The sequence below is a fragment of the Brachycentrus maculatus genome, unplaced genomic scaffold (genome assembly GCF_059751285.1).
Source record: "Brachycentrus maculatus isolate JH-2025_06_01 unplaced genomic scaffold, ASM5975128v1 h1tg000494l, whole genome shotgun sequence".
In the NCBI taxonomy this organism is placed as follows: Eukaryota; Metazoa; Arthropoda; class Insecta; order Trichoptera; family Brachycentridae; genus Brachycentrus; species Brachycentrus maculatus.
The window spans coordinates 440,484-458,960 of NW_028281241.1; the positions used below are offsets into that span (position 1 = coordinate 440,484).

Sequence of the window (18,477 nt, forward strand, 5' to 3'; positions counted from 1 at the left end):
AAGTCAAACCACGGCACGCCTAAAACTGTCTGCAGACAACTATTCTCTGAGCTCAGCACACGGCTGCTCTGGGCCCTTGTAAGGTGCCATGTTTCACAGCCGTATAAGAGAAAACAGGAGCGATGCAAGCATTATATAATTAACGAGATAAAATTTTTTGATAAATAAATTAAATAAAAAATGGATTCAGTATGCAATTACATTTCATCTTCTTTCACCTCCATCCGCACCCGATATTGCATAGGGCATTGCACCATATAAACGCAGTATCATCTTGATTGTTAACACATGAAGGAAAGGTAAGGAAACCCTCTGCTTCAGGTACCAGTCCAGGGTAGTATTGAATAAATATTAAGAGCGAAAAAAATCACTTGTATTTATTTGACCCCTCCCCCATTGTGAATCGAACCGGGGACCTCCAGTCCAATAGCCGAGCATACTGACCATTACGCTACGGAGGAGGACATTACATTTAGGCAATTATTATCCTTAATAGTCCGGCTACACATATCAACTAGTTTGTGCAAGTAAACATGTGTGTAGATGGCAAAACTGTAGCTGTATATAAGAGATCATGCTTTATTATGATTTGACATTAAAAATAAATTAAAAATTCATGTTACCTGTAGCCGAAGATAAGTAAGTTAGATTCCGTCTTGATAGCTTTTAAGTCCTGTCCTTCATGAAAGGAGCTGTGTGTGGGGAGAGCTATCTTCGTATCGTGCTGGAAGTCGGTGGAGGAGAATCCTACGCTTCGGTTGCGGGCGTTGCTACAACCGCTGGAGTGGCAGTGTGACCAACCAACTCATTACTTAGCTGCATTCACGTGTGCAGTCTGTAGCACTCGGCACTCGGGTCTGGCCACTGAGTAACCTGCAACAAGGAAGAGAAGAATATTTAGTGACATGTCATAGCTGGATGCGGTGGATATTTAAATATGTCTTTTTTAATTTATTCGGCAGTCACATTGTGATAAAATCTACTAACTAACTAACCATCACGCCGCTTCTCCACAGGGGTAGGCAGAGAGAATCGATAGCTACACCACTCTATCTTTGCAAACATTCTTCGCCACTTCTAGATTCATGCATCTCCTCATACATAACCGATGATTATTACGACTCCTGACCCGGCCGCTTTCAAGTATTTGACACACCTGATTGTGCCAGGTTTTCCTCTGTCTTTTTCTGCTTCATGGTAAAATCTATCTATTTTTTATTTAAATTTTACTTAGTAAACACCACTACTTTATTAAAATATCTAGTGATTGTGTGACACAATATAAATAATAATAAACCCATAACCCATATGACAATGACTAAAGCCTCCTCCCTATTGTCTATGTTCCCACTAATAAGAAATAAATAAATAAAAATAAGACTCCTATCCCCTCTTGAACCTTCAACGTCCCGAGGACAAAACTTTAAAATTTAGGCTTAGCTTCACACACGGTGTTTGAAAATGATACGGAGTGCATCGTTTCACAATTGATATTAAGAAATAATGGTATTTACTAAGTAAAACCTAAATTAAAAATGAATACAGATGTAGTGTTACCATATTTCGCTCACTCCTTTCAAGAACGTCATAAATCAAAAAACTTAATTTTTCAGGAGAACGTTTTTAAAGTTTAAAAATATAATACAATGTATTAAAAATAAATATCAAGCCACTTATTGAACTTTTTACTGTGCAACAGATCTTTTGAGGTAAAACCTGAAGGTTTTTTCTCCATTTTAAAAATATTTAGTATTATTAAAAAAATAATTAAACAATACCTTTTCTTCAAAATGCAAAAACAACACTTTCTGCCCTGTAGCGGGTAAATATTAAGTTAAAAAAAAATATGCCTCTTTTGCTGGGATATAGTACATTTTCTGGGCATTCCGAAAACATGCATAACTGAAAATTGACAATTTTTGATTTATGACGTTCTTGAAAGGAGTGAGCGATTTATCTAGCTTGTCAAAGACAGATTTGAGGAGAAGTACTTGGATATATCAAAATAAAACAACCGGGAAGAAGATGATGGGGCATATCTTACTACGAGTATCCTCGGTGACATTTTTTGACAATTTTTTTTTCGATTTCTTTTCAAACAATGGAATTGAAGATAACTTATTCGATTATGAAAATGTCTCGATGGTACGGTAAGTAAACCATTAATTAAACTACTCACACTTTACAAATCAACTCCACTTTTCATCAGTTCATTAAAAATAATGAAAATATACTCAGTACTTTCACTTTATTTATTGATTTGGCGTTTAATTTGTAGAACTCCATTTTAATTTATGTATCAATTTTAAATCAAACACAGATTTTTTCAGTCTACTAAGTTGTATTTTATTAACAAAAACACATAAAAAATTATATTGTGACAATTGTTTCGCCTTGTTAGGGTATTGACATTCATTTGATAATGCCCTAACAAGGCGAAACAATTGTCACAATATATTTTTTTAATGTGTTTTTGTTAATAAAATACAACTTAGTAGACTCAAAAAATCTGTGTTTGATTTAAAATTAATACATAAACTTTCACTTTATATTTAACTTTGTGAACGAATTGTGTACAAATTTAAGCTGTTAAAATATTCCTCGAGACCATTAATCTTCAAAGTTTTCAAGAAAATAATAAAGTAAACGGATTGAGTAATAATATTTTTCATGCAGAAAGCGCGAAAATTTTGCCAAACATTTTTTTTACCCAAATCTTGGGAAATTTAATATATGCGTATTCTGATATTTTCTTAAATTGGCATACTCCATAAACTCAAATTACTGACATATTGTATTTGCAAACGTGGAAACATTGTACTCACACGTGCGGTATTTTTAGCATCTTATCTATTTTATCTTTGTACTTGCTTTCATGAGACATGACAAAAAAATATATTATACCCATTACATTTATTTTGAAGGCTTAGGAGTTGACACATTGCACACCTTTGAGTTATAACATACAAATACTACCAAAAATATTTAACAATTTAGAGATTAGCCCCTTATAATCCTAGCACATTGCCTGCACCCCAATAAAAAAGTATAAATGTATGCTTTGTTGGTTTCGTAAAATTTTCCCTTTGCCCCAAGCCGCTAACACTATTTAAACGTAACATATTTAGAAAAATAGTACATTTTACGAAATAACTTTCAACTAATTTTTGTAGTGTCAAATGCGAAAATGTAATTGATTTAGTTCGTAAAAAAATGGCCTTTATTAACACGTAAACAATGAATTCCTTTCGAGAGATTGTTTAAAGGTTTATTGGTCAATAGAGTACAGCCGAATTTCATGTATTTATTATGCGACTATTAGACTATCTGACAAGTCAAAAAAATATTTTTAAAAACATGACTTTCGGCTTATAAAAAACGAGTTTTAAGGTTCAAAATGAAATTACTAAAAAACATTTATCATTACGAAGAAAAAAAAAACAACAAAAAATTATATGATATTTATTGTAAGAAGGAAAAGTACGATAAAATTAAACAAGACTTTTCGTTGATCGTCTGCATTCAATGCAAATTTCACTTTAACACAAAAGTACAGGACAATTTAGATGACTCTATAGGTGGCTTCGTTTTAAATCTGATCCGAATTAATTTCTATTATCTTTATAATAACAGTTGTTAGTACTTATTACTCATTCTATAAAATGGAAGTGCGCATTCAAACAGCGAAATCAAATAGCCCAATTATCCAAGTTCCCAGCCCGCTGTCCTAATAAGCCGGGCGGAATTTTCGTCTAAGCACTAATTAAAAAAAGAGATCCCGAAAGTTCACTAAAAGTAATTGAAATAAATTAACGAAGTTGAATAAAAAGGTTCTTTCAAAATTTCCCTCGATGATATTATTCCCGTAACGCAATTTCTCGTCGAATATAAAATAATATGCTTCGCACGAATTTGGGAAGAGTGTTATTCAATTATAGAAGTATAAAACCACAGCAGTAATCGCAGTACAATTTTCTCTACAGTTTGATAATAAATTTATCCCTAATTTTGCGGAATCGAATTAAATAATAATTAATAATTGAGTTACGGTAAAGGTTGTGTGTCATTTTACGAGCTTAATATAAAATATGTTACTGTAATATCGTATTGTTAATTGAACCGACATTTGTTTTGTAGAATTTTTAAAACACGTTATTTTGAATAAATCTCTGCCTACTATACTAGTCTCGTACCGTTTATCTTTTTGTTGTTATTATTTATTTCTGATTATTTTGTTGTTGCTATTTTGAAGGTACTAAGTTTTAATTTAGAAATAATTTTTAATGTTTTACGATTAATATTTTATTATTTATTTATATTTATTATATTACCTATTCATGATCAAGGCCCAATAAACGATAGCATAATTTTGTCGAAACCCAGGTAACATTTGACGTAATTGATTTTTTTCTTGAAACACCGTTTTTATAGTGATTTTTTTTTAAAATAAATATCTATATGGTTTTAAAAAGAATGAGTTATTGAAAAGTAAGGAGTTAAAAATATATACAAAAGTATATTTTTAATACATATTCTAAAAAAAATACAAAGTACAATACATTTTTAATTTTTTTTTAAATCATCCTCACAGACCACAATCGAATGCGTTCTAATTTGAGCGTTCGAGATCTCGGCATTAAGCGGATGAACGCGTATGTTTTTGTTCTTTACTAGGCATATAGAGCTTATTATTCTCTACTCTACACACGCACACTCTACTAAAAGTGTCAAAATTCAATTTCAACATTGAACGAAGTTATTCCTTAGTAAGATACACTAACCAAAGTAATGTACTAATCCGCAAACGCGCACAGCATAGCACTAAGAAAGAAAACAGCACAAAGCGAATGATATAAAAACAAAAATAAGGTTTCCACTTTACAACGGAATTTCAAAGTTATACGGAGAGACCTTCAGACTTGTCTAACAAAATAACGATATTAATTTCTCCGTAAGTGCGTCTGCGTCTGTGTTTTCGCGTACCTACCTACGCCTCCTCTTTGCGTTTAACTGACAAGACAGAAGTCCACTAAGTACGCGGACTGGGGACTGGAAAGTAGCGGAAGAAACAAAGTGAGCGTCTTCTCTTCAAATTATGGAACTTTCGGTACTTTTAAAATCTCATTAGCCTACTACACAAAATGCTCGAATGATTATAACCAGCAGGGTACTTACGAATGTGATTTAACTTTTGAAAAGAAAATGTGCGTAACTTTTAAGTGATGGTGATAAATCCAGAATTAATTACCCACGTACTTCATAACAAAGCGTGCTTAAATATTCCTAGTAATATTTTGATTGGGTACTATATTGTTTAATGTTGTACGCACAGTGAGGGTAATAAAACAGAAAATTACTTATTTTATTTGCATGAAACACGAAACTTCAGAAGTCTAAACAAGGTCGATCGCCAATAATGAACAAACTAAAAATGCGGGTTTTTTTTATGTCTTATTTTTGTGAGTTTACAAACATTCAAGTTAAAAGACAAGAGTAACAAGAAATATAATTATTAACCATATAAATATTATTTCCTACGCGAGCAACAGCGACGCGATATGCCAAAGAAGATATGTGCTAAAAGTTTATATGTATTTTGAAGAATGTTCTGACAGATTTTTTTGTGGATAACTGTTCCAAATGATGTAAACTCTTTTATGTGGAATTGTTTGATTGGCTTTATTTTCATTAATGTTACTATTTTTTATTATATACTTTTTTTAAATGTAAATCTGTACAAATACCGAACAAAAAAATGATAACGTTTAGATAGCATTGTAAAATGCAACACAATGGTTCTATTTCAAATAGTTTGAAGTAGATATGTCTAAATGGTAATACAATTAACATAATGTCAAAAGAAAATAAAAAATAATATAAACTCCATTTTTAAAGAGAGAGAAAGACAGAGAATTGACATAGCTTAAAGGACACCTTAAATACGTTATTTAACCTCATATTCCTCTATTAATTTCAAGAGACAGACGGGATGGAGCGGAACGTAATTTTATTTCAAGGAACGTATTTAACTGTCAACGACGCATTAAATTAAATAATGAAATCAGTAAATATGTCCCCACTCAAAATTTAATATCATGTTAGAACTTCTATTTAAATTTTCACAGTTTTCACACAAATTTTCAAGTTGTTGATTTATTTTTAAAATGTTGTGTTCACAAAAACGCCGAAAACAATTCATTACTATAAAAGAAAAGTTGTTGATAACATCATGAAGTATTTTTTTTAAGAAAAAAAATATACTCATTCACCAAAAACAGTATGCCGAATGACGTATCTAACATTGAAATAGGACTGCATTGCGTTATCAATTAAAAAACAGGAATGCTAGCGACGTCATAGCAAAATACGCTATACCCAGTAGGGTTTTAAAATAATGTATCATGCTTTTAACAAAGTGTTTTAATTAAAAAATGTTCACACAATAATTACTGAAAATAATAAATTATTTACTAAATGAAAACGTTATACGTAAGTACCAATATTGTTAACTCAATAGCTTGTGATTTTATTTTAAATACGCTAGCAATTATAAAAAATGAAACAATATGAAAAATTCTACTTTTACGCTTGAATTGTTTAAAAGATACGTCAGGTACATTTCACATACTTTATTTACAAAATAAAACTGATACCGATGAAGCGAAAGATTTATTAACTATGGGGTGTTCAATTTTAAAGTAAAGTTCACGAAACCAAAGTGCACAAAGTAGAAAGTATAAATTGGATAGTACAACTTTAAAATTTTCAGCTGTAACGAACCGTACCTGCTAGAAAATTCAATTTAAATCTCAAACTTCGAACTGCAATTCAGTGGATATTTTAAAGGGTGTGATGCACATCCACCCACCATGTTGTACAATATATATTGTACAACATGCATAATGTTTATAATATAATACAATCATATGCAAGAAATAATTCTAAATGTTTCAAATACACACAACGAGTAAGTCAATAATTTAATTCAGGCAGTATTTTTCTACAGTTGGAAAACCAATATTAAAAAAAAAAATGTTGTTTTACCGCAATGGCAGTGCCATCTGTTGAACGTAACAGCAACAACAAAAAACAAAGTGTATTTCTTTTTTTTCTCGATTTTTTTTTGCAGATACTACTTTGTGGTATATTTGATAAACTAAAAAAAAAAACAAATCGAAAACTTTGTTTTTTCGAAATCTTTATTTTTCGTACGTTTTTCCAACCGGTTTCTTCAAGGAACTTGTCATTACAAAATGTACAAAATAAATCCAATGTATATATTTAAAAAATATAGCGCAGCCGGACGCTTAATGAATTCCATTATTCCGAGTACGGTCTTAAAGCAAGACATAAAGTCTATCGCACGTCGTTAGTATTTTTTTTTTATATTGTCACCATTGTAAAATAAGTCATAAAATGTATAAGGCAGGTTAGACAACCAAGAGTAAACAAGCAATATTAAAATATTAAATATTAGCCCCAAGACACGCGCCCACCGCCACACTTCCGGATATCTCCATCGGGAGGGTAACAGAGTTTATATGCTTATTTCCCGGTGTTAAAATCCCGAGGGGCCAGAATACGCCACGAGATAACGTCACTATTATAATTCTGAGAAAATGACGAAAATCGATTTAGGTATTTATAATTGAATAAATCTCAAGTTCACCGGGATGTCCGGACAAAAGGTGAACTCGAAGGGTTCGCTCGACTTCGCTGATGGCTGGTGGATAATTTTTATTTATTTATTTAATAATAAATAATAAAAACCCTTATCCGCACCAAATGGTGCGCTATGGGGCACTGCTTCATATAAACGCAGTGTTATCTTGATCGTATACACATAAAAGAAAGGTTATCAGCCCTCCGCTTCAGGTACCAGTCCAGGGTAATATTAAATAAATATTACAGTGAAAAAATCACTTATATTTATTGTACCCCCCCTGGGAATCGAACCCAGGACCTCCAGAACGGTAGCCGAGCGTGCTGACCATTACACTACGTAGGCGGCCAGTCATTTATTTATTTATTTTATTTTATTTTTTCGGAAATTGTACAGCTTTACATATAAAAAAAAGTATATAATAAACAATAGTTGCATTAACAATATTAAACATTACATTACATCAACAAAAAACAGTTACATTAATAAAAATAAAGCCAATTAAACAATTCCACATTTATGTTATATTAACTATTGAAAAACATTCAGAGATTTAAAAAAAAGGGTATGGTATAAAAAATAGATTTTGCAGGAAGGAGAAGGAAAGAAGAAGAATTAATGAGGGTGGTTAAAGGATTTTTTTCCTAATGAATTTTCCATTTCATAATGAATGACCAAACGATAGTGAAAAGAACGAATGCGGAAGAAACAATTCAGATAACAAAATATTGGTGTTTGATCATATACTTAGACATCTATAAATATATTTTTTGAAATGTTCATTTGTCGTAATCGTAAATCTCCAATAGCAATTCATTGATTCTTTGAAATTTCGACAAAACGTTGCATTCGAGTACGTGCGTTTTTATTTATGTGAGGTTGATGAGGTAAAACACGTTGTTTTACCGCAATGGCAGTGTCATCTGTTGAACGTAACAGCAACACTTTGGCATTGTAATTCTTTGCTACGTAACATAAACTGCAATATTTAAAAAATTGTTTTTTTGTTGTAGAAATCGCATTTATATAATACTAAATACGAAGCTCGAAAAAATGTTGAAAAGACAGATAAGTACGTCGAAAATATTGAGCAACAATTATTTACAAAATTTTGAGTGTGACCAAATACTTGTTCAGAAATCTGGGTTTTCTCCAGTGTGGTTGTCAATCATGGATGGTGAATGTTGAACATGTCACTCACTCTTTTCAAGAACGTCATAAATCAAAAATCGACAATTTTCAGTTTCGCATGTTTTCGGAATGCCCAGAAAATGTACTATATCCTAGGAAAAGAGAATATTTTTAACTTAATATTTACCAGCTACAGGGCAAAAAGTGTTGTTTTTACATTTTGAAGAAAAGGTTTTGTTTATTTATTTTTTTAATATCCTAAATATTTTTCAAATGGAGAAAAAACCTTCAGGTTTTACCTAAAAAGATGTATTGCACAGTAAAAAGTTCAATAAGTGGCTTGATATTTTTTTTTTTAAATACAAAGGTATTATATTTTTATACTTTAAAAACGTTCTCCTGAAAAATTAAGTTTTTTGATTTATGACGTTCTTGAAAGGAGTGACCGATGTGTATCACGTACCTGTGATCACGTAGGAGTGAACGATGTGATCACGTACCCAGACTTCTATTTTCTTCCTCATCTATGCTGAGATGTCAAAATGTAATAATTATCCAGCAAGAAGTAAAATCATAAAAACAAACTACATACATACATATATGGAACAGTTTCATCCAGTTCGGGAAGATTTGAAGTCACCACAAGTTCCGGTGTAAAATTCACCATTCCAAAATTTGCACAGAAATGATGTGAAAAGAGAATTTAATCATTTTTAAGGCGGATATGACTCTTCACGCGGTGGCGATAAAACGATTACGTTTCATAAATCCCAAGTACCTAATAATTAGCAGATAGCAGCGTCTTTTGTGCCTAATAAGTATAAGTATATTTACAACATATATCGACCGAAAATAGTTAAACCTTTTAACCTACATTCTAAAAGCCCTCAGGGGGTCGAAGGAAACATGACGCCTTAACTGCGTAGCATAAATCACTTTAACTTTATTTCTATCTGTATATTCAATTTCCAAATATTCTTTTACTTTCGATAACATTAACTTGCTGACAATACGGATCGACTACATGTTTCGAAATGCCAAATTTGCTAGAAATAAAAGTCTATTAGTGAAATAAAAGTTATCTAGGTACATTAAAGGTGTCTCAACTTGATATGAAACATGTATCATTCTTTCATTTTTATGGAAGAAAATGGGAGTCTGAGCTTTCCAGAGCTTACAACCTGGCATATCAAATCGAGACACCTTTGAAATTGACATCTCATCCGTAGGGTGAATAATCCAGTGTCCGATAAAATAAATTATATTAACTTTGCTTTCTACATTACCCTAGTTCAATGTTATCTTCTCTTTGGAATAGTATCTAATAGATTATAAAACATGTTGATTTTTTATTATGTAAAATAAAAATTATATAAACAAAATAACATGCAGGTGAACCTGGAGTTGAAAAGTGTTTACGATGTGCCCAGGTTTTAAATAGGTGAATATTTCTTAAAAAATCGGATATTTATTTTATTTATTTTATGATCTTATTCAGTGGAGCTAGTCCATTTTTATTATTACCAAAATATATGGGAACATTCGTTGTTACTGACATTCAAAAATCACTTTGTTCGAAATGAATGAAACGATAGTAGATTATTGAAGAAAATACATACATCAATCATAATAATAAATAATACAATGGAATCAAGTTTAACAGTAAAAAGCCACGGAGCTCTACATATACACTACAGTCAGAAAAAAAAGTTATCAGTAAAACGGCAAAAAATGAAACTGAAAAGACGTCATACGGTTTTGTAAAAAATAAATAAGGATTAATTTTAAGATTGAAAAAAATGTCGACAGAAGCGCCCCGACTCCATTCTACAGATAATTTCGTCGTAGTGTAACAAATTGATCCGACTTCTGACAATTTGTATTTACAGTATTTATAATAGGTGTCCAATAAATCTGAACATTCAGATCCCGAGCGCATATCTTTGATCTCACATTACATTGCGCATGCCTAGATTTGGGGGGTCTGTATTTACTCGCAATTTTTAACTGGTAATAAATTATTAAATACGTCACAGGCAGCCTCCCCCTCCCCACTCTAGCAACTCGCGGGGGATGGAGACTCGCCGAACCATCACCTTCATTGTAAACATTAGGAAACCGAACGAATCGCTCCTGCTTCGCAAAGATAGCGTTTTGTATTGAGAGTAAATATTTGAATGCGGTAGTAGGCAGGTAATTGATGATTTCACAAATATTCATATTATGTACATTTTTTATTCTTATATAGTTTGAAAATGTTTTTTTTTACCTCAAATAGCTACCATTTCCAACTCTTATATTATTGTATATTTTCTTTTAAAAATTTATATTGTATAATTTGGGTAATGTATACATTTTTTTTAAACGTCTATGACCCGAGGTGTATTACTAGAGTCCACTACCAGACTTCATTAGCCATCGTTAATCCATTTTGATTTCTATAAATTTAAACGCATCACTTACAAAATATGTATTTTTGGTATAATAATATAAATATATAGTAACTCCAAAGCACAGAAATATGTGTATATTTAGGTTAAACAAAATAATTATAATACAAAATATAATGATATAAAAGGAGGCATGTTTCATTCTCGAATTTAACCTCATTAGAATTTTAACGACTGTTTACAGTGCTTACTGAACCTATACAATAATAACCTCCTGTATAAATACATTTAAATCTCAAATAACTGAGTTCTGTTTGAAAGAAAGGAAAGGCGCTCGTTAGTCGGCAGTTCGTTCCGTTCGGGTCAACTCCATCGACTTTCTGTTGACATTTGGCCGATGGAACAGAATAAGAATGTCGTGACCGCTGACCGGGGAATATTCGATGATCCCCACAAACGGTAATAATAGAAGACAGAGGAAAAAGATTAAATACATCCATTAACATTGTTGTAAATATGAACAGGCATAATAGGTTATTTGTATAGTAAAATCGAAGTTCGTTAAATAATAAGGTTTGCTGAAAAAAAAAATTCTAGAAAAATACATTGAATTATGCGGTTTTCATTTTAAAAACATTGCCATTATAATATACTTAGTATCGGTACTGAAAAATGCAAATTTTTATTCCTATTTCAATGATACCTAACAAGCATGCAAAATCACAGAACTTGTTTTTGTGTTGTTGAGCCTTAGAGAAATAACATCGCAATAAATTAAAAGTGTAAGCATAAATCAATACTGATATACTCGTATAATAGAGAAAATACACCGATCAAAAAATAATGTAATATAAAATATTATAACATTCCAATTGTGTCAGCGAGGAATAGAATAGACTAATAAAATAATAGACTGCATTAAAAGTTGTAAGAATTTCAGTGCAATATCCGTCACGATTCTGAAGAAACTCGTCCCAATAAAATAAAGAATATTGAAAAATAAATGGTAACCCTTTAGTAAAACGTACAAAAATATATATAAATTAACATTCGTAAGTTCATTAATATGCCTATATATTAGAAATTTATCATTATTTTTAACGTAAATTTTCAAATCAACTAAAACCGTTATTCGTAGTATCCAATACTTAGAGCACAGAATGGCGTCCTTAAAGGTTCGAGCAGTCTACATACTTGTACGTATGAGTATAGTATACTCCCACGTTCTCGATAACAATACTATTATCTAGATATTATTAAAATCGCCCACTGATCTATGAACATAATAAAACATCAACATTTCCATTATCCAAAGTCGGGTTTATTTTATGAATTTTGAGAGAATTCGTATCATCGTTCCATATTCCACGAAATATGATAAATTTATCTAGATTTATTTACATAAAATGATAAGTAGATAACAATGGATATTCATCAAAAATTTCACTGGATATTTGATGTTGTGAGTTGTTTTTGGGATAGAATATCGGTCAAAATAATGAGACTTGTTTATTGACATGTTTATCAATGAGAATCCAGTAAACATTAAAATTCGTAAAACGTCGGATTAAGGCGTTATTCTTATTCTAGAAAAATAACTCTAAGATTTCATTCTCATACGTTATACAGTATCTACTCAATGAATTAGGGCCACCCATTATTTTTTTGAATACTCTGAAATCTTTTGGATTATTATATTTATTTTACATAAATACTTTAAGTTTTCTATTCACATCTAATATCATGTATATTACCTTCAATAATATGTAAAATATACCTGGATTATTTAAGCCTTTACAAAATTTCAAACCCTTTTTCTGAGAAAGGTCCCTAATTAGCACAGGTAGACAGATAGTTGAAAGTTAAAAAAATAGTCCTATCTCATTTATTAGTGAAGTTTCTTGAGTTCTGGTTGTTGTTTTGTTCAGAGGGGTTATATAGTTATCGTGTCTTGTGAAAAAAACTTAATTTTTAATTTTAGTTCATAAAGTATAATTTTTTTTTGTAAACACAAGTGTTTTTTTTGAAAAGGACAAAATGGGAAAAAGTAAAGACATTTCTGAGGAAAAAAAGTCTAGTGTTATAGTGCTACTGAAATTAGGAATACTATCTAATAGAGAAATTTCAAAAAAAGAAAACGTTTCTCGTCAAACAGTGGACAGAATTTCAAAATCAATAAAAAATCAGTCACCCGCCACCAGCAATCGGCGAAAGAACTGTCGTAGGATTAGAAAAACAACGCCGAGGACTGATCGAAAAATCGTTCAAAGTGCCTTAGAAAACCGTAGTGCATCGGCAAAAACATTAAAAATAAAATTGGAAGAAGAGGGTATAAATATATCGGTATCAACACTGAGGCGACGTCTTTACGAAGTAAATCTGAAATGCAGGCGCCCTGTAAAAGTACCAAAATTGACACCACGAATGAAAGCGGATCGATTAAAATGGGCCAGGCTACATCGAAATTACTCGGTAGATGATTGGAAAAAGGTATTTATTTAAATTGAATTTTCAACAAATCATTTTAGTAAATAAACTTATATATTTGAATTAAACTTAAATTTTCATTATTTTTCAGGTCATCTTTAGTGATGAGTGCCGGTTAGAAGCCGTGACAGAGAGCCGTCGATTCGTCAGGAGAACACCAATGGAACGTAACAATGAGGCCTGTGTGGTAAAAGTTATCAAACACCCCCCTGCAACAATGATATGGCCATGTATTATTAACAATTTACCTGGGCCGTTGTTTTTCGAGGAAGGAACAATGAACCAAAATTCCTATAAGCAGGTCCTCGAACGAATTTTATTGCCCTTCTACCATACACTCGACCCAACAGAAGGTCCATACACCTTCATGCAGGATGGGCCACCTTGCCACCGGGCTAAATCAATAATAAAATTTTTGTCTAACAAAAATCTGCCTTTGCTCCCCTGGCATGGAAATTCTCCGGACCTTAATCCTATAGAAAACGTATGGAGCATGTTAAAAAATAAGGTATACTCATTTCCAAATCCGACAGTAGACTGTCTAAAAAAAAATATGCAAAAAATTTGGTCAGAAGACGAAGAAACAAAAAACATGATAAAACAGTGCATTTTAAGTATGCCAAAAAGAATTGAGGCAGTTATTTCTGCCAAAGGTGGAAATACTAAATACTAACTATATTTATATGAAAATATATGCATAATTTAAGCGTAATAAAGTGTTCATGTGTAAATAAAATTCAATGTTGTTTTATTCAAGGTTTTCTCTGAGTTATTCCTGTTTGAATTGAGAAATTGCGCGAAATTCTGCGTGGCCCTAATTCATTGAGTAGATACTGTATGTAAAAAGTATACATGCTTGAATATATTGTAGTTTGCAGTCGTAGTTGTGCACTGCTCATAGCCACAAAAACTTTTAAACCAATATTTCGATCAGTCTGAGCAAACAACGTATTATGAATAATTAATGGTAGGCAAACTAAGTTGAAAATACCTCAGAGCACTTATATAAAAAAATGTATTTTTACTTGATAAAATAATAATGGAAATGTACACTCAACTGAAAAGTGGTCCGTACTTTGGTTTAATGGAGTGAATTGGGGTTTTCAATCCATTTATCTCAAAATACTTCATTTTACTTTTTACTTACCTTCGTATAATATTGCAAAGCATTTTATATTTTTTAAATGGGTTTGGTTTAATTATTACGTAATAAAGAGAAATTAATAAAATTAATATGATTAACGTTAAATATACGTCATAAAGTAGGTTGTTTAAGAAATAGTCGGGTTGTGCAAAAATAATACGTTTTTAATTAAAGAAAAATACGAAGAATGTTTGCAAAGACAGGGTGGTATGGCGTTTTATTCTCTCTGCCTACCCCTGCGGTGAAGCGGCGTGATGGTTAGTTAATTAGTTAGTAAAATACAAAACGAATCGCAGTTAAATATATTTGATTTAAATGCTGTTTGTAAACTGTTTGAGATCTAAAGACCAACTCGAACAGCACAGTTGAGCAGATGTTGCCATGTACTATTATCATACTTCATTTCGTTCTCTGTAACGGACCCAGCTGAGACACGATCGTTTACTCCGCCTCCGTAATCCGACCAACCAACCCACGTTAAACCCATCAAATAGAGCACAAAGCTTTTATTGCTTACTTTATTCTTTGAATTAAAATATCCAGCGCAACAATGGCGCAATCAGATGGAAAAGAGCAATATATAAAATTGACGACAAAAGCTCAGAACATAAACTTGTACCTACTTACACAAAATATAAAATACAAAGTTAAAGGTGCGTAAATACTAGTATTATCAAGAGATAAGAAACAGCATTGAGATGAGATTTTATCAAAGGTTGGATAACCCTCAAGATGTATATAAAGTAAATTGGAAAAAAGGTCAAAACTCGATAGAAAGCCTAATTTGTCCAAAAGTTTTACGAAAGAATCCGAGATCGTTTGTAAGTAATTTTTTTACTGCGAAATTGAAATTTTCAAGTAAAAATAATAAAGAATTTTATTCTGCTCAATCAACGTTTCTTCTTTTTACAATGAACACTTATTAAATAAAAAAGTAAAACAGTTAATGGTCCAGAAGTTAGGGTCTTTTGCGTATCTAAATATTATCTTATAATGTACACATTCATATTCATTGGTGAATATTTAGATCGTTTATACAACAAGCCGTTTGATCGATATCTAAACATTTTGACAATCGGTTTTCGAAATTAATTTAATGTTATTTATTTGTCCGGTAGTGATGAATTCACTTAGATTTAGTCTAGACTAGAAATTATGCAATCGTTCAGTTCCTCTCGCTTATCTATTGATCTAAAGTCGAATCTGTACAAATAATAATGGTTTGAATATGGCTCGTAAACTAAGGTAATTGCTGTATATAGCATAATTTCAACGGTAGAAAGTTTCCCGAAAAGCCTAAATCAGGGCTGGGGTCTTAAAGTTTTCATGTAGGCTGAAAGGGGAGGACCACATTTCAGCGTAACGCGTCACGCATCACAACAATTTTCAACTTCGCAATATATACATTAGAGCAGACTTTCTCAAAAAACGGGTAAAAGACGACCAAAAATAATAAGATTTTAAAAGTTTTGAATATTGAAAGCATTAACTTTGTGGATCATATTGATATATTATTTCGAGAAATAAAAATACTTTGTGTTCTGATCCACTCACATTTTTATTAACCAACTAGTTTCGGCAACAACCTGTTGCCCTCTTCAGGGTTTAAGTAATAAATTAAACCCCGAAGAGGGCAACAGGTTGTTGCCGAAACTAGTTGGTTAATAAAAATGTGAGTGGATCAGAGCACAAAGTATTTTTATTTCCCGAAATAATATAGATTTCAAAAGGTTTGAAAATTAAATAGCTGAAGGAATAGTCAAAATAGCTTGTACAAAGCGATCCAAACGGATTAGTAAAGTTTTAAAATAAATGAAACTCGATATGGGCGTGGATAAAAAAGTCACAAAATTAAAAAAAAAAAATCTCTTCTTCTGCTTGATGTAGGCCTTGTGGCCTGTTTTTAGGAGTGATTAACCTTCTGCGATGTTATTTCATAGCTGTCAAATCCAAATCAAATCTCTTTGGTGGTCTCCCTAGGAGTCATCTACCTTGGGGTTGGCCGTGCAGTGCAATGTGAGAGAGTCTGTATAGTTGCATTCTCCCTACATGCGCATACCATCGTCATTGTATTTAAAATACACTTCATCAAAAAAGTCATAAAAAAATTACCGAGCCATGTTAAATTTCCTTTATTATTTACATATTTATTTATATTCTGAGATTATTATCAGTTAGAACTAGATGGAAAGCCCATCGAAAACAAAACGAAATGCTTATCTATTTTTATTTATTGTTTCGGCATTAACTTTGTGGTAAGACATGTTACAATAATTAAAGAAAACACTTTGTTTTTTACCACTTGAGTTTTTATTAAAGACTACATGTTTCAGAAGTTAAACTTCCATCATTCAGGTCTGTATAATAACTAAAATATAAAATATAAAATTTTTCTATAAATAAGGAGAGGGGAAAGTAAGGGGAAGGGGTTAGTCAAGGAACGGAGTTTGAAAACAAAGGAAAAATTGAAAGCAATGGCGAAGAATTTTGAAACAATATATTATTTAATAAATATATTATTTATTACTTATTTATATTACTTATATATTACTTATTTATATATTAATATATTACTTATTTATTTTATTGATACAGGTAAATATGTAAGTCCCAATGCTATCTCTTGTATTGAGTGATCGATCCGTAAATGTTTTAGAATCTCTGCAAAGAGAATTCAACCAACTTTAATGAACATGGAATTAAACAAAGTAGGAATATAATTTAGAATAAATAGGAAATAATATTCAGAAGTTACTTAAGGGCGTTCCTCAATTTGTATGGTTCGCATAAGCGTAAAGAGATTATAACACCAAATGAGTGGATTTGCTATAGCTACATACATGCGTATACATACTTATAAACCTACTTCTCTACACCAATATACATAAATATATACACACCTATTATAAATAAAAATAAGAAAAAAAATATGAATCTCATTTTGTATTTACCCGCTCCCAATTAATAGAGCATTTAAGTTAATTCGACGCGATTATGTTATCTATATAAATGATTTGTGCATACAAAGTTTATTGATTTATACCTATTTTAATATAAAAACTTATGTAAGTTATAGAATATAATTCGTATCTTCACCTGATGATTAGAACATCCGTAGTTGTCGAAACTAGTCGTGTTTACATGAATAAACTTAAAAAGGTGGTCTTATAGAAGTGTTTAATTTAAAAATATATATAAATCATCATGTTATTCCACAAACTCAATGTCAAATAAATCAATAATAAAACAATTTATTTTATATTTATGTACATAGCATATTTGTTCATAGCAACGTATATCCTTAATTTTATCAAGAGAATTTCATCACTGTCCACATCGCGAATTTTTTATACTTAATGTGGCCTTTATGTCAAAGGGTTTAAAACCCTCACCCTACAATACTCCTACTCTAGTACGTATAGTCAGTAGTTTTCAAAAATTTCATTAATTGATTCGGCACTCACTTTGTGGTAAAATGTATCCATTTTTAAATAATGTTTTACTTAGTAAATAACACTATTTCTTAAAATCTACTGACCTTTTCATGTCTTAGGTATATATATATATATATATATATATATATATATATATATATATATATAATATAATATATATATATATAAATAAGGAAAAAAGGAAAAATATAAAAATTTCCATGCCGG

General features: G+C 31.2%; 1 protein-coding gene across 4 annotated transcripts in view; it reads right to left on the bottom strand.

Annotated features, from left to right (window-relative positions):
- tty (tweety) overlaps positions 1 to 18,477 on the bottom strand; it is an 87,258-nt gene that overhangs the window by 14,759 nt on the left and 54,022 nt on the right. For all 4 annotated transcript variants that reach the window (XM_088272335.1, XM_088272332.1, XM_088272333.1 and 1 more), the window contains exon 2: positions 624 to 873. The gene's annotated coding sequence lies outside the window, so the exon portion shown is untranslated. The remainder of the gene's footprint in view (positions 1 to 623; positions 874 to 18,477) is intronic.